The sequence below is a fragment of the Pteropus vampyrus genome, unplaced genomic scaffold (genome assembly GCF_000151845.1).
Source record: "Pteropus vampyrus isolate Shadow unplaced genomic scaffold, Pvam_2.0 Scaffold294, whole genome shotgun sequence".
Classification (NCBI taxonomy): Eukaryota; Metazoa; Chordata; class Mammalia; order Chiroptera; family Pteropodidae; genus Pteropus; species Pteropus vampyrus.
In genome coordinates, this window is record NW_011889075.1 from 381,023 (window position 1) to 388,047 (window position 7,025).

The 7,025-nt window shown below is 42.5% G+C and overlaps 1 pseudogene; it reads right to left on the reverse strand.

Moving 5' to 3' along the window:
* Positions 1-4,060: 4,060 nt before the first annotated feature.
* LOC111729978 lies at positions 4,061-4,179 on the reverse strand (annotated as a pseudogene).
* Between the last annotated feature and the right edge of the window lie 2,846 nt (positions 4,180-7,025).

Genomic DNA, 7,025 nt, shown 5'->3' on the forward strand with positions numbered 1-7,025 from the left:
TATTGTCAGGTACCCAGAAATGCAGTCCAATCCAGAATAAAAAATGGCATATTATCAGATTTAGGGCTTATGTCATGATTAAGGGCCCTTCCTTCCCTAAGTCTGTCCGGGTACCACAGGTCTGGGGAGAAGAGGGAGGTCATTCACTTTTTTGTTTCTTTGATCTTCTGCTTCTAGTCCTTGGGTAGTTGAGATGAAGGGTGAGGTGTGATTAGAGAAAAAGGGCAAAAGCCTTTCTAGCTGTTGCTGTTGGAGTTCTCTCCTGCCTATTGACAGCCCAGATATGGAGGCATTGGAGGGCTGACTCTGGGAGAGGTGCAGGTAGGTGCTGTGGGGGCACAGTCTCCTGATGTGGGTTGATTTCTTCTTACTGAACCCATCGGCTTCTACTCCCTTTGGCGCACCCACTGCAAACAGGTCTTCTAGATGTTGTCTTGGGAAACTTGCTCAAAACTGAATGCATTCTGCAATGTTTATGGGCAGCTCACACGTCCTGGCCATGCCAAGTGGTGCGTGAACCCTCAGAGGCAACCCTCACTATTGCAATCTCCTGAGGCCATCCTGCCGTCCCTCTCTGAAAGGCATTAAGGGCAGATCAGCAAGTCTGCTGCATCAGAGGTTTCCAATTGAAAAATACCTGCCAATAACTCTTCTTATAGTCACCCTTCCCCTTCCCCCTCCCCTTCCCCTCCTCCTCCTCCTCCTCCTCCACTTCCTTCTCTTCTTCACAAATTAGCCTTTTGGAGCACCCGGTGCCTGGTTTTTGGAGGGAATGTCTATGCGAGGCAGTATTATAAGTCAGCCCCAAATCCAGCCTCTGGTGTGTACATCCTGCCCAAAATTGTGAATATGAAAGGTTTTACTCCCATGCTTAGGTCATGTCGGATGGCACAGTTGACTTGAAGAAAGGGAGATTTGGGGAGGTGGAACTGATCTAATCAGGAGAGTGTTTAAAAGGAACAGGCCTCTTCCTGGAAAGAGACTCAAAGGGTGAGAGGGATTAGACATTGGAGCTCCGTTGCTGGCTTTGAAGATAAGGGGTCAATGTGGTGAGGGAAATGGGTGAAGTCTCAGAACAGCTCCTGCTGACATCAGCAAGGAAACAGGGACCTCAGTCCTACTGCTGCAAGAAACAGTTCTGCCACAACCAGGTGAGCTTGGAAGAGGACCCAGAGCGTCTGGTGAGATCATGACCAGCCATCTCCCTGATTTCAGCCTGTGAGACCTTGAGCAAAGAAACTGGCTTGCACTGTGCCTGGGCTTCTGACCTACAGAACTGTGAGCTAATGAATATCTGTGGTTTTAAGCCACTAAGTTGGTGTAAGGAGAAAAAGATGGCTGTAGTCAGGCTCCCTCCCCTCACCCTTAGCAGCTAACTTCTGAGTGGAAGTGACTCAGCACTTCTCTCCTTATGTGACCATGTGCCCTGTACGCATGCGTGGGCTGCCATTATCTGGCAGGGTGCCACTACTTCTTAACCTGTGTATAAACGGTGCGCTGCCCTGCTAGGCTGGCTGAGCCCTTGACAGAATAAAGAGCTATGTTGTAGTTTACTATGGCTCCCCACATTTTCTTCCAACTTCCCGAGCATTGTACCCCTTACCTCGGAAACTTGAATCTGCAGCAACACAGTTGGTGATGGTTTGTTACAAAGGAATAGAAAAATAACGCATTGCCCCTTATCTGCTAGCAGGGAAGAGGGAGAAAAGTCTCTCACACTCTTCATCTAAGTCAGTTCCAACTGATTATTTTGCAAATACGGATTGGAGGCAGGTGGTGGGTTGATGGTAGCAGAGTCAAATAACTCTGGGGAAATACGTGGCTGCCACTGGGGTCTATTCTCTTTAAACATATGGCCACTTAGTACTACTATTTTCAACTTTGGATTTTAGCTGCAATTCCAAGATAGTAGAAAAAAGTCCTGCTCGACATGCTGCTACCTAAGCTGTCTTGAAATCTTTGCCCCTTCACAACCATTATGTTGAGTAAGTGCAAGTCCAGGTTGTAATAATTAAGTAATTTTATTTTTGTCTCCCATCGCTCCTTTCTTCTGTGGAGCTAATTAGTCTCTTGCTCCTGATAACCATGACTTTTATGGTCACTTTCAGGTAATAAAAGGTCTTCTAATCAGTAATTAGTATGTCTAATTCAGAGTGATAGTCCAAACTTCCAACTTCATTCAAGGTTACAGCTGCACCTCTTTCGCAGCTGCTGTTGGCTGGTTATTTGCAGTGGTGGGGAGTGGAGGAGCTGGCTTCTTGGTTTTTCTCCAACTTTTGCTTTGAGCCACCAGCTCTCCTCTTTTTTACCCTGGTTTCTTACCTCTGTGAGGTTAGAGCAGAGAGGAAAATGAAAGGAAACTTCCAGTTTTGACTGCAAGTGACAGACCCCAGTACAGGGAGTGTGTCTCCAAAGACCCCATGAAGACCTCATGAGAGAATCGGCTGTAAACTCTGCCACGCCCTGAGAGTGAGAGGCCAGCCCCAGGGAGAAGTGGAACTTTTCTTTCCCTCCCAACTAGTCTTACCTTTATGTGACCCTGGCTCCTCCAGCTTCTCCACAGTCCCAGTCTTCATATTGCCTAATTTCTGTCTCTTCTTCCTCCTTTCCCCTCAAGTGTGACTGTCACTCAAACTTCTGTCTTTGGCTCTCCCCTCTTATTTATTTATTTATTTTTTTCTACTATAGCTGTTGTTTATCATCTACTCCCAGGGCTTCAGATCTTACTTCCATGTGGATGACTTCCAAATTTGCATTTCTAGCCCTCTCCATCCCCTAAGCTCTAGTTCTGTGTTCTTGACTACCTACCAGGAATCTTGACCTGAGGGCCCACAGACTTCTATGGTTCCCCACATCTCAGAGCAAAGTCATCTCTCTCCTGCCCCTCGCTCACCTCCCTCTGACATTCTTGTTTTTATTAACTGCACCAGTGTTCTCCATCCAACAGGCCATCTGTTCTCTTCTGCTGCCTCTTCTCCCTTACTCTCTGCTTCAAATTCACTGCCCAGTCCTTAGATCCTGCCTTCATAACAGCATTTGAATAGGTCTCTTCATCATATCTACTTCTTCCCCGGTCCTACCACCTTGAGATAATGCCTGGTTACATTTTGGTGCATATTTTTCCAGCCTTCTTTTCTATCAAGGTGTTAAATAAATAAATAAATAAATAGTATACATATATTTTTATGGACTGAGATTGAACTTTTCACATTATTCTGTAAACTTATTTTTTCACTTAACAATTTATTGTGAAACTCTAAGTAATTTCATATTCATCCACAATAGTTTTCTAGGGATTTTGCCTTCTGTTGTTCAGAGTCCCTGTGGCCTTTTTCTCCTCTTCAGTGAGTGTTGTCTTAAATTCCCATGGAAGAAAGAGGAAAAGAAAATCACACTTCACGTAGGGCATATCCTGTTGCTTATGCACCACGTTTATTAGGAACAGGGTGCAGTGTGAGGTGGACCTGGACATTGCCTGACTTAGAATAAATGTTTAACAAATATTTGTTGAATAGGGGAAAGGAGACATAGGAGGCAGAACTTGGTGTGGAGCCTGGTTGGGTTGACAAGAGCTGTCACCAGGACCAGCCCAGGACAGGTCGGGGGCCACTCCCCAAAGGTCTTGTGCGACTCCAATGAAGACGTCCCTCCTTCTTCCCCTGTCTTCTTCCCTTCACTTGGAGAGGCAATTTGTGATTGGTGACAAACTGTCCCAGCCTTGTCCCAGGACTTTCAAGGTTAAAATGGAACAGTCTCAGCAAACTAGGACAGTTGATCACCCTACACAGTGAATCCGAGCCTGAGTTCATCTAAAAGATGTGGATCAATTCCAGAAACCTGGAAACCACCATCTACCCCTGCAGAAACCTTCAGTGTGGTATCTGAGAGGACACTCATATTCTCCAGGCAGAGTTCTTTTATGGTGAGAGAAATAAATGTCAGTCACTTTTTTTTTTTTTTTTTTTTTAGGCAAGGCAACCCTTGGTTGACCTCACAGATTGCAAAGACCTTGTCAGCTTACAATCTTTTTTATTTATTTATTTATTTATTTTTTATTTAATGCCTACAACACCTGGTCTTCCTAGGTGGTCTCCCATCCGAGTACTAACCAGGCCTGATCCTGCTTAGCTTCCGAGATCAGACGGGATCGAGCTTGTTCAGGGTGGCATGGTCATAGACAATGTCAGTCATTTTTATGCTTTGTTATTTTGGATTCTCTGTTACCAGCAGGCAAACCTAAGTCTTACTGATAGGACTGTATAAAAATAATACTAATTAAATTCATTTGCATAAACTCACTAATTTTATTCTTAATTACTGTGATGTGCAGTAATAAAGTGTGTACCCCAAAGTACAACTGCAAGATTTATTTGATTACAACATTAAACTCAGTTTAGAGATATGCTTGGCTTCATTCAATAGTTTGTTGATTACATAGTATAGTCATCCACTGACAAGTTAAAAAACATGGGCAGGCACGTATTCCTTCCAGCGTGCGAATGGAGGCCCAGGGAACCAGCCCACTTACTGAATTGGAATAAATAGTGGACTCTCTTTACAACAGAATCTGAGAGACAACATTAACATATACCTCATGGCCAAAGTGCATTTTATTCAGCTTTCATGGCAAGCAGTTGTTTCTAGAGACATGGTATGACCTTTGGCATATCTGCATCTGTGAAATAATAAGCCATTCTTTAAATCAGGATTTTGCTGCATCACAAATGCATGAAGAGGATTTTCAAAATTATTATTCTAGTGCTGGTCTGCTTCCTTCCTTTCTCTTAAATAATTTGCTTTAGGCATTCAAAAGATCTACTCATCCCAAGACATGGCTATAGCTAATTTGCTGAGAGCCTCTGAACATACCCCAACCCTGCTTAGGACATCTGCCGGGAACTTAAATCATTTTAAGTGGAGGAATTAAGCTAATGTTTTCTGCTAGGAAAAGAACCGTGAATCTTGGTATTCCTCACAAGACTTTTAATGGTAGAAACAAATTATGCTGCAGATATACAAAAGAAAAATAAATCCATCTTATTTCACGAGGCACTTGACACTTTTATTTAGAAAATTTATATTTCTGAATGCTTCCTTCATACATTACAAATGCATTTAAAATGTGACTCTGTTAGGTTAATAGTCTATGCCTTTAAAGCAGACCAGGGTGAAAATGAGAATTGAGCCCCTTCGAAATAAGAGAGGAGGAAGAGAAAGAATTTATCTAATGATGAAATGAATCAAAAAGCATAACAAATCCTTTTCTTGCAAAAGTAGGGAAATTCTGATCTGCCTGAAAGATTCTCAACAGAGAAATATTGTCTTGCAGATTATTTTTGCATCACCACCTATATCCCCAAGACTTTAGCTTGTAAAATCTAAGTGTGAGTTCTATCTTATGGGCCATCATCCACAATATATCAGTTATGAATGTTCACAGTGTGTATATTTTTAATACCCTTCCCTATTTGTAGGTTTCACATTGAATGCTATTTGCTATGCACATAGGATAAACTGGTGAGTTGAGGTTATTTGCCAGAAGCAAGATGGGGAATTCTAGCTAAGGCAATAAAAGGCAGCTAGCTATGAGGTAGATTCTAATTGGATTTCAAATAAGTCCTATAGTGGAACTCATGATGCTGAGAGAGGTTTGGTTTTAAACTAAATAGGCAGAGTTACCCATCACCCCCTCATTCACCCCCGGGCCCTAATGAAAGCCAGGTTATCCAGGCTATGATTTCACTTATATTATCGACCAATTCTATGCAATCTGTCTTCCTGAGAAAAGCTGGGGAACCATGGGACATCAACCACATCCAGCTTCAGACAACCTACGTGCTCTGAGGAGTTAAAACACAAATCGATGTCTTTTAATAAAAATGAAACGTGTCTCCACAAATCTAACTGCTCTAGGCCTTCTGTACTATTGGCCCTTTTTTTGACTCTCAGTCTCCCAACATGAAATACCATAAACTGAGGTATTAAAGTAAAATATTCAGAAAGAGTATTTTCAAAACTGCATGTTCTTTCTTTCTTTCTAGAAAGACACTTGGTAATTGACTTCTTTACACTGACAAACCACCAGGAGAACGGGGTGAGGGCTCAGCCAGAAGCTCCTGGCTTTTTCGGGCTGTAAGAGCTGATTAGCCTTCTGAATGTGGCCAGGAGGCCAGGCTCATGGATAAAACTCCAGTCCTGCTGTGTCAGACTCTGGGACCACTTAGGGTAACAGTTAGCTCCTCTACAAAATAATGATTCAGGAAGACTGTGAACCGCTAGCTGAGTTCTTTGTCATTATGAATAAGGATCATGTCTCCTTCCATGCTAGGTAGCATGATTATTATTCTCAACATCTAGCCGGGGGAAGGCTGGTTCCTGCGAAGTTTCAATCTTGCTCTCACAGAGGGCACCCCAGTGTGACAATGAGCTCATTCTTCCAGGGGTGGCCTATCTTAACATTTGTTTTCTGATCATGATTCATAGTTCTGAATACCTATGATTCTGTAATACTTTTTCTGGCTAGATTTCTCTACTCAGCTAATTTAGAATGCAGAATATCATCTTGAGAGAAAGTTCAACACTTGTCCTTTGCTCACCCTCCCAAGGGTGACTGCACTGGGACAGGCAAGCAGACTTTAGTGACTTTATTCAAAGAGGATATAAAATGTGCAACACCCCAACCCCCACTCATCCCCACAAAAGATCTATCAGAAAAAGTAAAGTTCATATTTCCCTTAGAAAGATCTTAAATTGTTTTGTTTTGTTTGTGGTTTCTCATTTCCTGAGACTTGAGAAAGTTTGACCTACCTTTTATTTTTTTTCCTTTTTAATATATTTTATTGGAAGGAGAGAAGGTGATGCTCTTGCTCTTGTCACTAAGCAACATGAATAGGAAAGAGTGCCCATGGTTGCTTGTTGTATAAACAGTGCAATAACAAAGATAAAGAACTAAAATCCTGACCTTTTTCTATTCCTTCATAAACCAGCCAGAAATGCCAGCACAGTGTCTGAGCACGTTAATGTAA